The following is a 16,093-nucleotide window of genomic DNA, read 5'->3' as shown; positions in this document are numbered from 1 at the left end:
TAGGTTTTAGGTGGGGGGGGGTTAGAGTCCTGGTCGGATCTCCCTTTGGTGTACGCTTTGCAGAACTTTGACCCGGGGAGCCTGTTCTGGGCCTTCCACTGGTTGGATTTTAACAACATCACATGATAAAATGTAATTACTTGAAAATTTAAACCCGTTCAGCTAGTACTTCTATAAAGTGATTTTACCTATATCTATATGATCAGTTTCAACACCACACCTGGATTGCAGATAAGGAATGGAGTAAGAACTTGATAAATGAGTTTTCCAATGCTGTAAAGAAAACATTTGCTCAGGTGCCTTTATAGTTCTTTTTGTACAGTTTTACATCAATATATTAGCAGTTTTTTATTTATTTATTAATTGCTAAATTAACTATGTTCTAATCTTGTTTTAGCCAGTGAAATTTAATGAGACTCCTCACTCAACTGATGTCATACTTAGCAAAAGAAAATCATATGCCAGTCTCCTTGGGGGATAAAAACTACTAGACATTATTCTGCAGTAAAATGTTTAATGAGGAAGTGTTAATGGAATTTGGCTGCAGTGCAGGACCTAATTCCTAGTGACCTCCATCCTATTGAACATTGGCAAAATAGAACACATTTTTCATTGGCCTGTCTGAATTTTTTTGAGCAAGACAGCGTGCACATAATTAGCAGGTGTTGAATTATGAATGCAAATACTGTATTATGTACTGTGGCATATAAAATAATGGAGACATCCAATTTGTGCATTTTCTATGAATTTAAGATGTTTCTGTTCAATTCACAGGATTCGTTTAGCGCATATCAAGACATTTATATTATGAAATATGCAATCTGGGACCTACATAATAAAAAACATAATTAAATACAAAGTTTTGCTTGAAATAACCAACTTTGAGCCAATGCACTAGAGCTGTTGCTCATTGAATGCTTGCCATATTTCATCAAAACATGACATAATTGAAGACCAGGCAAACCTGACCAATCTTTTTTATTAGGAGGTAGTGAAACATTATTAGAACAATATATTGCACACTGAAATACTAAATAAAATAAAAGAAACATTTTATGCTGAAAATTTAAAAAATATATAATTTATATACTTAATAGTTTTCCACTAGAACCACAATATATGGATATAACAGTTTACCCAAAGAGTTTACCATTCCACCTATTGGATGCCATGCAGTCTAGAGGAAATTATAGAAAATAGCGTTTATGAAATATTTTATTAAACACTCACCACTTCCATACACTGTTCTTAGATATTTTATAGCTTTGTCTCATACATGCACACCTTCATTTGTGCTGCTTTGCTCATACCTGCGCCAGTCATTAACACTTACATAACACAGAAATAATCACACTAAAGTCTCTGCATCAAATATACTATAGAATAGTCACAATAGCAGAGTTTGGTACACAATGTCGACATTCAGAATTTTGATACCAGAATGTAGACATGCTCTAAATGTTGACATTTAGAATATAATATATATATATATGTATATAAATATATATATATATATATATATATATATATATACTGTATATATATATATATATATATATATATTTATATACACTGAAAACAAACAAAGGAAGTGTATATATCTATATGCTGTTGGGTCCAATAGTAACTTTCATATTCTCTAAGCCCCCTTCAGAACAAGTAGAGAAATGCTGTGGTACATTGTGTTCGGTAAGATGTTTCTAAACCCCACATTCTTAGCACATTACATATCAGGATGGCAATTTGCTGCATCTTGGGTTTGGGTTGAAAATAACAGTTGTACAAAAATCTTCCAGTGGTTTTGTCTTTGCACAGTCTGGCAGTTTGTATGTTGCCCAAAAACATGCCAAACAATTAGGATTTAATGAATGCATTAATTGACTATTTTATCAGTAAGCCTCTTAAACCTATGTGAAATGGGACCACCTATTGGAACAAAATGTCACAAAAAGCAACAAAAGGGGAGATTTATCAAAGCTTGGAGATAGATAAAGTGGATAGAGATAAAGTGCTAATAAATCAGCTTCTAACTGTCATTTTACAGGCTGTGTTTGAAAAATGACAGTTAGGATCTGATTGGCTGGTACTTTATCTCTCTCCACTTTATCTCTCTCCAAGCATTTACAAATCTCCCCTGAAATCACTAGTTTCAAAAAATAGCTCTAATGAACAGAGGCCCTGATTCAAAGCCGGTCGCTCTGACAGAGTGCTCGCTCTGAATCAGGGCCGGTCTTTTTTTTCTTTAGAACGGTGACCACCCACAGCTATAGCAAGCAGCCAGGAAGATGGTCACGATGGTCAAGACCATCGCGACCATTGGGCTTGCGATGAGACCCTTGTGGTAAGGTCTCATTGCCGCAAGCCCCAGAGAGATTTTGGCTCTAACAGAGCCGGAATCTCTCCACTGACATCACTTGTGATGTCAGTGGGGCCGGCCCCAAATGGTAGGCATTCACATGAGAACACCTCCATTTGGGCAGCCACCCCCCGGCCCACCCACCAAAGGGGGCATGCTGTCACTCAACATCGACAGCATGGCCCCTTTGGTGCGAGACCCGGAGCGATGCATTGCCTGTCGCTGTCTGAGTCTCACGCATGCGCACGACGGAGCCGGCGCTCAGTGCTTGCGACCGGGTCTGAATCAGGCCCAGAATACTAAATGAGATTGTTACCGTTATGATACTGGACCATATAGAATACCATAATTCTAATATCAATTTCAAGGAATGTCCAGACAAGCAGACTCAGATTAGATAACAATAGCCTATTTTAAGATACATGTAAAAAAAAGTTTGTAACCTGATTTACAACTTCCTAATTATATAGAGAATATGATTATTATGAGGCCCAATTCTAGGAGTAAAAAAATCTATCCTAAACGTTAACATGTTGTTACTTATATAACTACTTGATATATAATTATCTTGTAGTAGCATACAACATACTTCTCATGGAAAAAAATGGAAACAAAAAAAACAACTATTTATTTCATGGATAACAATTGACCTACATACTGTAGGTGACTGTTAAAAATAAAATCTTATTAGTTTGGTTCCAGAGGCAAATTAACAAATTGAGCTCACAAATATCTCCAACTTGCTATATTTATATTGAACTTGCTATACAGTTCCTTTTTGTTTCTGACATCCGAACATGGTGGAAAGATCAAGCCAAAACCTAACTGCTCTTCTCTAATCTTAAGCCTTGTGTGATTCTGAGCCGTACGTAAGGGGAAGGGAAGTCTGTTTCTGATGTATCACTTGCATCTAGCATGGGGCAGATGCGAGTGCAAATGCTAATGATGGCTGTGGTGACTAAAGCTAAATTAATTGGTGGCATAGCTTTCATCTTACAGATGCACAAACCCCCACATTGACCATATGGACTCTTGTATTAGCATAAAGTAGTGAATCAGGCTTCTCTGTCTGGCCACAACTACAGCCACTTTGCTTGTGACTGAGGATCAGCCCCATATTAATAACTTCAAATAATGTTTCATTGAGAAGAACATTTCCTAAATCTTTGACAAGTTCTTTACTAGATAAATAAGCATCTTCTTTTGTACATTCTTCTTTCTTAATCCACCTATAATCCAAATAAGAAAAATAAAATGAAAAAGAAAACTCCCATAAAAATACACCCACACTTTACAACTGCCTGATGCAGGAGTAATCCCAATTCCAATTCTCTGACAGCAAATCATTAGTGTTTGTTTTTCATGAGACACAGTAGGCTGGTATTGAGGGAAATTAACAATATTGAGAAAGGACACAATTGTTTAATTAAAAGCCTACTGTATAAATGCTTCAAGCAGTAAAGGGACACTTTCTTGGCCACATCTGAAGACCACACTTGCACACTGGCAAGAAATACACAAACTCTTTAGTTATCCCTACTGCAATAAAAGCAAATATGTCAAAGGAACAAAAATCTGTCCATGTGTTCACAACAACCACATGTCATATAAGAATTACATAATCTTCTGAAAACAGCCACCAAATCTCCCTCACAGGGACAGCTATGATCCACTAACAGAAAATCTATTTTGATGGGAATGAAGCAGAATTTCTACATTTTTGTTTATAAAAGTGAGGAGCCATCTAGTTTTGCAACCTCAGTATGTACAGAAAATGGATAAAGTATATCTAAAATGACAGATTGTGCTTTCAACTGATTGGGCTGCACCTGAATATTGTCAGAAGAAGCATGACAAGTAGTAAAAATACCCATATTTGCCATTAAAGCTGGGCATCCACTATACCATTTTCTGTCAGATATCTGTCCAATCTGGCTGGTTGGAATGAAAACCTGGTAATGTATGGAAGCAAATGACAGTCGATCATATCGTTTTAAAAACTGAAAAAAGGACAAAAAATATTGTTCAAATTGGTTAAAGTTGTGTGTTTTAACCAATTTGTCTGAACAACCATTGGCTATTTTCCAGTGTTTGTGAGCAAATGGACGATTGTCATGGACGATACATTATCAGGATTTCATTCCAACCAGTTGTATAGTGTATAGTGGATGCCCAACTTTAAACTCTTTCCTGCCACTGTTCTAGTCAATAGTCTGAATGTATATTCTGTTCTGCTCATGGAATTTGTAACTGAAAAGTGCATTTGATTACCCAAAAATAATTTTAAATATTTTTTTTGTAAACCTGAATCAACAATGTATTACACTAAATATTCATCCTGCACAAGATTCACAAGAATAATCAGTGTGCTTTATTAAATACTATATGCATGTTTTCTGTAAAATTTCCATAAGATTTGAAAGTATAAATTCATTGTAAGTATATATTATATACCTACTCTCCCAGATGTTGTGGGAGACTCAATGAAGAGTGTATGCCTAATTGTTAGTGAAGTGTACAGGATGGGGAGACAATTACTTTGAATTGCGAGTCTGTATAGAGTGGGTGGGGCTAAAATGACTAGAACCGCAAAATGCTGAATTTTGCTGCTCTCCTAAATGGTCAGCTGCATCTCCTCTACGGACTTCTCCCGGAGAGAATTAAAATGTTGGCAAGTATGTTGGCAAGTATCTTATATATAAAATTAATTGTTGGCAAGTATGTTGGCAAGTATCTTATATATAAAATTAATTGGTCTGTTTGTTGGTTCCTGGCCAGTTTTTAGGGGGTTAGGGTCCTGGTTGGACCTGCCTTTAGTGTACGCTGGACAGAACTTTGACCTAGGGAGCCTGCTCTGAGCCTTCCACTGGTTGGATTTGGACAAAAGCTTCAGAGTGGTAACACTGGATCCCAGAAGACATACTAGGGGGTTGTTGTTCCAGTCCAGTTGGTGTACGCTGGGCAGACCTTTGACCAGGGAAACCTGTTCTGGGCCTTCCACTGGATGGATTTGGATGAAAACTACACTGTGGGGTGGCAATTGGTCAGTGATGCCTAACTTAATAACTTGAACATTTAAACCACAGGCAATGCCAGGTACTTCCGCTTGTTTTATATATATATATATATATATATATATATATTATAGGTGTATAATACAGTGTTGCTGATAAATTTTCAGAAAAGTTGTAGTAACAATACATTTTCAAAATATATATATATATATATGTTAAATTTTCACTGATTATAATATGAGTTTTTTCAGCGTTGCTGCTGAGATTTGATAGGCTAAGCTATCAATCAATCCAATACATCATGTGATTGTTTGTATATGGGACGAGCCAGTGAGCTGACACACCCCCATACATCATGTTTGTAATGACCCATGCTGTGTTTGGCAGTGACACTGTTGTGTTGCTGGGCCACACATGATGCTGGTGCCTGCAGTGAGGAGGTGCCTTGGCGCTTTGAGGTGACGTTGTGGGTGTCTGTCCCACATGACCTCATTGACATGTGATTTCCCTATATGCTGATTGGTTGTCCAGTGTGAGGCTTGGCACTGCTTCCTTTGAAGTGGGCATTGCTTTGCACGTGTCCATGTAAGCATGGCTCTGGTAATGAGATTTTGATTGCATGGCTCTCACCTGGTAAGTATTACCTTTGCTATTTATTTAGTCATCTTTAGCTGCTATCATTGCACCCACCTCAATGACTTGAACATTGTGTGGTAAATTTGAACCTTGACTAAGGTTTCACATAGGACCAAAACGTCGGATCTAGCCTTTCATATGACACTGGTGTTATGTAAATAAAAGGATTTCTTGTCTTTGCAATGGTGAGTGCCCTCACAGTTTTTGATCTTTATACACAAGTGGACCCCAGGTTTCCTGATGGTCACATTGAGGCTGCACCCCAAATGGATGATATTGCTGCAGCGAGTTCAGGTTTTACCCGAATTTTATATATATATATATATATATATATATATATATATATATACAGTACCAGTAAAAAGTATGGACATACCTTCTCATTCAATGGTTTTTGTATATTTAAATTATTTTCAACATAGTAGATTAATACTGAAGACATCAAAACTATGAAAAAACACATATGTAATTATGTTGTAAACAAAAAAGTGTTAAACCAATCAAAATATGATTTATATTTTAGATTCCTCAAAGTAGCCCACTTTTGCCCCCTAATGACAGCTTTGCACACTCTTGGCATTCTCTCAATCAGCTTCATGAGGTAGTCTCCAGGAATGGTTTTGAATTAACAGGTGTGCCTTGTCAAGAGTCAATCTGTGGAATTACTTGTCTTCTTTAATGTGTTTGAGACCATCAGTTGTGTTGTGCAGAGGTAGGGTTAGTACACAGTGGACACCACTATTTGACTACTGTTGTAATCCATATTATGGCACCAACCACTCAACTCAGTAAAGAGATACAACAGTCCATCATTACTTTAAGACATGAAGGTCAGTCGATATGGAAAATTTCAAGAACTTTGACTGAATCCTCAAGTGCAGTTGCAAAAACTGTCAAATGCTATGATGAAACTGGCTCTCATGAGGACTGCCCCAAGAAAGGAAGACCAAGAGTTACCTCTGCTGCAGAGGATACATTCATTAGAGTTAAAAGCTTCAGAAACCACTACTTAACAGCACCTCAGATTAGAGACCACATAAAGTCTTCACAGAGTTCAAGTAGCAGACAAATCTCAACATCAACTATTCAGAGAAGACTGCGTGAATCAGGCCTTCATTGTCATATTGCTGCGAAGAAGCCACTACTGAGGATGAACAAGAAGAAGAAGAAAATTGTTTTGGTCAAGAAACTCAAGGAGTGGACATTAAACCAGTGTAAATCTGTACTTTGGTCTGATGTGTCCAAATTTGAGATTATTGGTTCCAACCTCCGTGTCTTTGTGAGATGCAGAGAAGGTGAGCAGACGGTTTCTGCATGTGTGGTTTCCACTGTGAAGCATGAAGGAGGAGGTGTGATGGTGTGGGGGTGTTTTGCTGGTGACACTATTGGTGATTTATTCAAAATTTAAGGCTAACCAGCATGGCTACCACAGCATTCTGCAGCACCATGCCATCCCATATGGTTTGCGCTTACTTGAGACCATCATTTGTTCTTCAACAAGACAATGACCCCAAATACACCTCCAGCTATGCAAGGGCTACTTGACCAAGAAGGAAAGTGATGGATTGTTGCGTCAGATGACCTGGCCTCCACAATCATCTGACCTAAACCCAATTGAGCTGGTTTGGGATGAGTTGGACCTCAGAGTGAAGGAAAAGCAGCCAACAAGTGATCAGCACCTCTGGGAACTCCTTCAAGACTGTTAGAAAACCATTCCAGTTGACTACCTCATGAAACTGATTGAGAGAATGCCAAGACTGTGCAAAGCTGTCATCAAAGCAAAAGGGGGCTACTTTGAGGAATCTAAAATATAAAACATATTTTGATTTTGTTTAACACTTTTTTGTTTACAACACAATTCCATATGTATTCTTTCATAGTTTTGATGTCTGCAGTAGTAATCTACTTTGTTGAAAATAATTTAAATAAACAAAAACCATTGAATTAGAAGGTGTGTCCAAAATTTTGACTGGTACTGTATATATATATATATATATATATATATATATAATAAATCCAGGGGTGCACTCATCAGTGTTCATATAAAGAGATGTTTATTATATCCACATAAACACATAGCAGCATCGATGTTTCGGTCCCAAGTTTGGACTGAAAGGAAATTTTTTGCCCTATTTGGGTAGACACCCCAGTGCATTATGGATTACAACGTGAGTGTGGACCTACTTGGAGACTATATATATATATATATATATATATATATATGTATATATGTGTGTGTTTCATTTACATTGATTATAATATAAGAGTTAAGTCAATGATACTTCTGAATCTAACCTGTTCACATCAACCAGGCAAATTGACTAATTTCTTAGCATATGCCAATAAAGATATATCTTTGCATTTTATTGGGATTTAAAAGTATTTTCTGTACAAATAATTGTTTTTTTCTCTGTTTCCAAAGACTGCATAGATACAGGTTATTTAAAGACCAGTCAATGCAGCTATATAAAGATTTATTTTATAATCTCATCCTTTTCCACCATATAAATTGAGATATCATTAATCATCACTATGTCATTTTGAATACTTAAATATGACTTTATCACCTCCAGAAATACAATGGCCAATTTTAATTCTATCCGATTTGTCATTGTCATCATCTCAGCATTAATAATACAGTATCATCATCATATTCATCATCACAAGCAGAGCTATTTTGGTGGGATATATTTGTAATGCATGTATGTACATAAACTCTATCTCCTTTTGTTATGCATTCCTCTCAATATCATTATTAATATCATCTTACAGTATATATGAATATCTTGCATTAGCTCTTCAAAATTAGCTAATTTTGTAAATATTTGACAGGTTTAGGTCAGCTATACTAGAGATGAGTGGTGCGGTTTTGCTGAAAACTGAACACACCCAAACTTTGGGGTCCCGTATCGAACAAAGTTCCAGCTTGGAACACTTTGGGGTTCCAAGTAGAAACAAGTGCTAACTCGGGTCTTCTCGCCAAGTTCGGAACTCAGATATAAAAAACAGATCTTATGGATTTTGGATTGCATTTAAGTCCATCCCTTGTGATTTCAGTTGCTGTGAGGTGGTCAAAATTAATTGAAAATTATGAGAAATTAATGTTATTAATGTTAATAATACTTTAAGAACAAAAACAGATCCAAGTAACATGATTTTAGCAGTTTTTTTTTATCAATTTAAAGAAATCCAAAACCAAATCAAAACACTTAGGGATGGTTTTGCCAAAATCACAAAAAAAAAGCATGACGGTGATTTAGAACCAAAAAGAAAAACATGAGGGCTTATGCACATCTCTAATTATAATCTGTGCCTAATTCTACCTCCCCTTGTCTAGTAAACTGATCCGTATTGCTTACAGTGACCAGCAGACAACATTAGCAATGTTTTGACTGTAAAAGTGAGTATAAATAAAAGATCAGATCACCATTTGTAATTTTCCTATTTTACCTACTTTATTGCCTTCTTTGTACATACAAGGTGTGTCCAAACTTTTGACTGGTACTGTATATATAATGAAAAAAACAGAGTTCACTCACCAGGGCTTCTCTTCAAAGTGTAAAAAACACCTACTTTAATAATACCAGCATTGGTGCAGTAAAAGAGTTGATGTTTCGACTGTGAAACTGTGGTCTTTTTCAAGACACCTCCAGCGTAGACAGACAAGACCATAGCTCCTATACTCCACAGGTGCCCTTATATACCACTAATAATCAATCCTTCAATCAATCCACCTGTGTGCCAATTACCGGAAATCCGTAAAACTGGAAGTCCATATATGGGCATACCTAACATCGGCAGCTCACATCTAAGTATCCAACAATGCTGTCCAGTGGTCAGTGTGCCAAAGCCCCGTTCTATATCTACAATGGGGTCCTGTGTCCTATACTTACAACTCCAGGCTGCGCACCACATTAGGCCGGGTTGTCACCTGCTTCCGGCTTGCATTCCATACAGCTGGAAGTCATGTAATCTGCGCTCACATACTAGCAACAACACCACTGGGGGCCGCTTACCACTTTCATGTCAGCCAACCGGAAGCTGCCAATCAGGTATCTTAGGCCTACCCCTATATCCACACTACTTAGTTCCCCCTGAATGGCAATGTTAGTGTCTATAAGTTCACCTTAGGAGTTAGAGCCATTTAAATGAACACAGACATAGTGACATCCATAACCAAATAATACATAATTGAAAAATACTAAATACTAAATAAGCCTCCAAAGAATCCATATATGTCCATATATACACATACATGTGTATATATATATATATATATTTATTCAAAAATATTAATGTCAGAAAATCCCTTTCAAGGAAATGTATTCCCCCAAAAAACATTTTTTCACTTTGTATATATTAATACTGATTATTTCCGGAACGTCCAGCATGAATATATACTTAAAAAAGCCCATTTATCAATCTTCAATGCAAAAAATGGTGCAAATAATTATACTCATTCAACCCTCGTGGGGCCACAGTGTCCAATAGATGTATCCATTTGGACTCTTTCTTCAATAGCAACAAATCCCTATCTCCACCCCTCCTGGGAGGAAGGATCCAGTCAATGATCATATACGTGAGAGTCGCAAGCTGGTGTCCCATCGATAAAAAAAGGCTGCCACCAGCTTATCAGTATTGCCTTTTTCATAGGCAAGTCTGATATCTGACCGGTGCTGTGCCATTCGCTCCCGTAATGTTCTGATCGTCTTACTGACTTACATCAAGCTGCAAGGGCAAAGGAGAATGTAAATTAAATGGTCCATTTGACATGACAGTCAATATTTCAACTGAATCCTTTTCCCACTGTGCGGGTGAGGGAATGAATTACCAGTCAATAATGCCCTGCATGTGGTGCATCCAAGACAATGATAGCACCCTTTCTTCGAGGATAGCCAACTTGTTGGGTCAGTCTTTCCAGTCAGATCGATAGTGATTTGTAAGGCTGATAAAGGGGGAGCAGTGGTCCTCCAGGATGCTGAAAAATATGATTATGAGATAAGGAGGCAACTTAGCGATTCAGATACGTATGAGAAAGTGAGCTATAACCCTGCACCCAGGGTAAAGAAAAAAGTGGATGAATTGATTAGTGTTGCACTTCTGGAAGGGTGGATTGACGAGACGGTGGCAGACTTTCTGTCCACAGACCATCCGATTGTTCTGATTTTGTACACCCTTCCAAAGGTGCATAAGTCCCTTGAAGCACCCCCTGGAAGGCCAATTATATCGGGCTGGGGCTTGGTCTTACAGCCTTTGGCTTAATTTATTATTTCCTACAGGAATGTGTAAAAATTTCAGATAGTTATGTCAGAGACACAAGTCATTTTCTGGAAGGTATTGGCTCTTTGGTTGATAATCCTGATGGTTGTCTACTGGCTACTTTATATGTGTGCTCCCTCTATACCATCATCCCTCATGGTGGTGTTGAGAGTTTACTGAAGGGTCCATATCATGGCCCACCTATTGAATTTTTGATAACACTGTTGCATACAGTTCTTGAATGTAATCATTTTCTTTACAGTAATGAGTTTTTTGTTCAGAGGTCAGGGACAGCCATGGGGTCGAGTATGGCTCCGGCGTATGCCAACTTATATATGGACATATATGAACAAGTTCATATTCATTTGAAATTTAAGGAGTATATACTCTATTATCAAAGATTTATAGACAAAAATTTTTAGGTGTGGTGGGGTGACATGGAGTCATTTCAATCGATGTGTGGCTACTTAAATAGCATTGACAGTCCAGTATACTTTACCTCCTCAATCGATAGTTAACAGATGAGCTTCCTTGATGTTTTAGTCTTCAAGAAGGAGAACAGATTGGCATATACACTTTACCATAAATCTACAGATAGAAACAAAACTCTATTGGCTACCAGTCATCATCATGATGCCCTAAAAAATAACGTACCAGTGTCTCAATTTATGCGGGTACTCAGAAATAATTCTGATAAAGATATGGCTGAGATTCAATTGGAGGAGGTTGTGCAGAGGTTGAAGATGAGAGGTAACGAGAAAGTGGTTATTGACAAAAGCCTCACCAGGGCTCGAAAACTATTCAGTGGTGCAAGAGTTGCAACAGCTAAGTCTCATGAACAGGATAGACATATATTGAGTGTCCATGGAGACACGGGTCTATGGACAGTGCAGAGGTCAGTTAAGAAGTATTGGCCACTACTGAGCACCGATGTATCCTTGAGCAAGATTGGGAATAAACCACCCCTCTTAAGTATAAGAAGAGATGCCAATTTGAAAGAACTACTTTATAGAACTAATGTTCCAACTGGAAAGACTGATGAAATGAGTTGGCTATCCTTGAAGAAAGGGTGCTACCATTGTCTCGAATGCACCACGTGCAGGGCATTATTAACTGGTAATTCATTCCTTCACCCACAGAGGGAAAAGGATTCAGTTGAAATATCAACTGTCATGTCAAATGGACTATTTAATTGACATTCTCCTTTGCCCTTGCGGCTTGATGTACATTGGTAAGATGATCAGAACATTTCAGGAGCAAATGGCACAGCACCGGTTGGATATCAGACTTGCCTATGTAAAAGGCAATATTGATAGGCCGGTGGCAGCCCATTTTATATCGATGGGACACCAGCTTGTGACTTTTAAATATATGATCATTGACTGGATCCCTCCACCCAGGAGGGGTGGAGAAAGGGATCTGTTACTATTGAAGAAAGAGTCCAAATGGATACATCTATTGGACACTGTGGCCCCATGAAGGTTGAATGAGTATAATTATTTGCACCATTTTTTGCATTGAAGATTGATAAATAAATGGGCTTTTTTAAGTATATTCATGCTGGATGTTCCGGAAATAATCAGTGTTAATATATACAAAAAGAAAATATTTTTTGGGGGGAATACATTTCCTTGAAAGGGATTTTCTGAAATTAATATTTTTGAATATATATATATATATATACATATACATGTATGTGTATATATGTATATATATGGATTCTTCAGAGACTTATTTAGTATTTAGTATTTTTTAATTATGTATTATTTGGTGATGGATGTCACTGTGTCTGTGTTCACTTAAATGGCTCTAACTCCTAAAGTGAACATATAGACACTAACATTGCCATCCAGGGGGAACTAAGTAGTGTGGATATAGAGGGAGGACCCTTTTTTCTAGCCGCACAGTGCAGCCTAAGATGCCTGACTGGCAGCTTCCGGTTAGTTGACACACAAGTGGTAAGCAGCCCCCAGTGGTGTTGTTGCTAGCATGTGAGTGCATATCACATGATTTCCAGCTGTATGGAATGCAAGCCGGAAGCGGGTGACAGCCCGGCCTAATGTGGTGTGCAGCCTGGAGTTGTAAGTATAGGACACAGGATCCCAATGTATATATAGAATGGGGCTTTGGCACACTGACCACTGGACAGCATTGTTGGATACTTAGAGGTGAGCTGCTGATGTTAGGTATCCCCCTATATGGACTTCCGGTTTTACGGATTTCCGGTAATTGGCACACAGGTGGACTGATTGAAGGATTGATTATTAGTGGTATATAAGGGCACCTGTGGAGTATAGGAGCTATGTGTCTTGTCTGTCTACACTGGAGGTGTCTTGAAAAAGACCGCGTTTCCACGGTCGAAACATCGACTCTTTTACTGCACCAATGCTGGTATTATTAAAGTAGGTGTTTTTTACACTTTGAAGAGAAGCCTTGGTGAGTGAACTCTGTTTTTTTCATTATGGATATGATGGTTCTATTTCATCATTGATGTTTCACCCCAGGCAATGCCTGCACCTTGAAGAATACAACGCGAGCTGGCTGTCATATTTGAAATATATATATATATATATATATATATTCCTTAGGTAACATTGGCATGTCAAATGGTCCAGGGCCCAGCTTGAAATATAGTGCCAAGTCCAATTCATTCTGTCACAGTGATTTCCTGTCAGGCCTTCTTTTCATAAATTCCCCGGCTACACAAACATCAGATGAAGGTTTAAATATATTAGCAGTGTATGTTATTGGAAATGCTGTGTGATCAAATATTCAGATTTTCAGTCAAAGAGAAGGGTTGTTTTTCATTATGTATTAGACTTAAAAGTACAAACCCTCCCAAAAAATAAGAACATGTAAAACAGTTCAGAATCCAAAACTTTTCCTATTATAATTTGTAATTCTTTAAGCGCATTTAAAATTATTTTGGCTATACTGCAATTGTATAGTCAAGCCATGCCTAATTCTAATTTTTATAGGTTATTATGTTGTAATTATGTTATTAATTCCACAGGTCTACAAGTATTCTAAAATTTGTTTGGGCTGCAAACAAACCAGACAGATTATACATAAAGATTCTGATAAAGAATATGACTGAAATGATCATTTGTTTTGTTTTGACAATCTGATTATAAATAATCAGATCAAGAAAGATACCAAGATTTATTTTAATGTAATTGTACAAAAATGCACGAGTTTGTTCAGGACAAAAAGTTTATCAATTTATGGCCAATTGACCCAATTTTAATTTCAATAATGTCATAGATTTCCCAGCTGGTACCTGTTTAACAACTGTAGAGATACTGTAGGAAAATTCACAGAGCACCAAAATTCATACTCCAATCTTAATGATAACTTTCAGCAATTTATGTTGGCCCCTTACTTGCTTGAAAGGCCTGATTTTAGTAATTGTCCATATGATTTTTTGCTTGTTGCTAGTAACGATTCCTACCTATCTATACACTCTAAAATTGTCGCTATTTAGCGTTATGAGTCGCACAAGAAATAATTGCTTTCAGACTTTGATTGTGGTTCCAAAGCACGAAAAAAGTTTTTATTCAACATAAAAGCAGATGGTTACACGCTGTGATCTAAATACAATTAGCGCAAACAAATCATACAGTCACAAGGTACAGTCATTACATATGCATGCTCTCTGGATCCAGATCCCGGCATCAAAGATGAAACCTCCGTCAACAGCAAAGAGAAGATGACTGGCATTTAGTTTCAGAGAGCCTACAGATATACTCTTACAGAGATAGGCAATACAATAGAACAGGTTGGCATGATTCCATTGGTTCTTCTTCCTGGTTCTTCTGTTACAGTACAGTTCATATTTCAGTTCGTATGGTCACAGTCCAGCCTCCAACAGCTCTTTCTGTCCATTTTCCCGCTGCATAGCAAATCTATACTGGCTGCATTACAGAAAACATTTTAATGCCTAACTCTCTATGAGCCATAATTTGCAGACACATGTTGTGATGTCCCCACCGATGGAACTGGAAATCTGCAAAGACACAGTGGTTTAGAATGGCACCAAACAAGATCTGCTTAACATGTACTAAACCTTAGATATCAAATAACATGTATTCAACAACATTGCTGATAATAAATAAAACCTTAATTATTAACCTTAATGCTAGAGAACCTTTTTATGTAAGTGTGCAGTGTGTAAGTATTGGGATATTAATAAAAGATGCTAGTTAGCGTTGTGCGGCTACGTGTTTGTGGAGTACGCCATGGTACGTGTTTTGCAGGGTTGATCATATTATATTTTTATATCACTGTATGCATTTATATAATGGGAACTTTTAACAATGTTCTATTGTGTGGGAATCACACAACACTAAATAATATCATCACCATATGTACTTAAGTGTGAGATTCGCTAAAATGGCGCTGCGCTGCTATTCACAAAATGGTGTTTTGTTGCCATTCGCAAAATGGCGTTGTGCAGATTTTAATTTTAAACAGATTCTGTCTCAGCCAATTATCCAGCTTTGACAGTCCACCCTTTGATAGCAAACAACATGCTATCACACTCTGATTTTAAAATTAATTTAGACTTACATTACAACATATTATTTAATGTTATATTATGGGATGGCACAAGGTGGTTCTTAAACCAGCAATAATGTGTCTCTAGGAGGGGACATAAAACTACCCTTATACGCACACCGCGGATCTTGGGAGATCATGGGAAAGATGTGGGGATGCACCAATCCTATAAAGGAAGTCTTGAAGGGGAATAGGGACTTACATTATTTAAGCTATTTAAAATTAACATTTCATAATACATTTCATGCATGTCTAAATCTTATACATCATC

This window comes from Taudactylus pleione, unplaced genomic scaffold, assembly GCF_031769625.1.
Source record: "Taudactylus pleione unplaced genomic scaffold, aTauple2 ptg000615l, whole genome shotgun sequence".
NCBI lineage: Eukaryota > Metazoa > Chordata > Amphibia > Anura > Myobatrachidae > Taudactylus > Taudactylus pleione.
Note: the sequence above shows the minus strand (reverse complement) of the source record.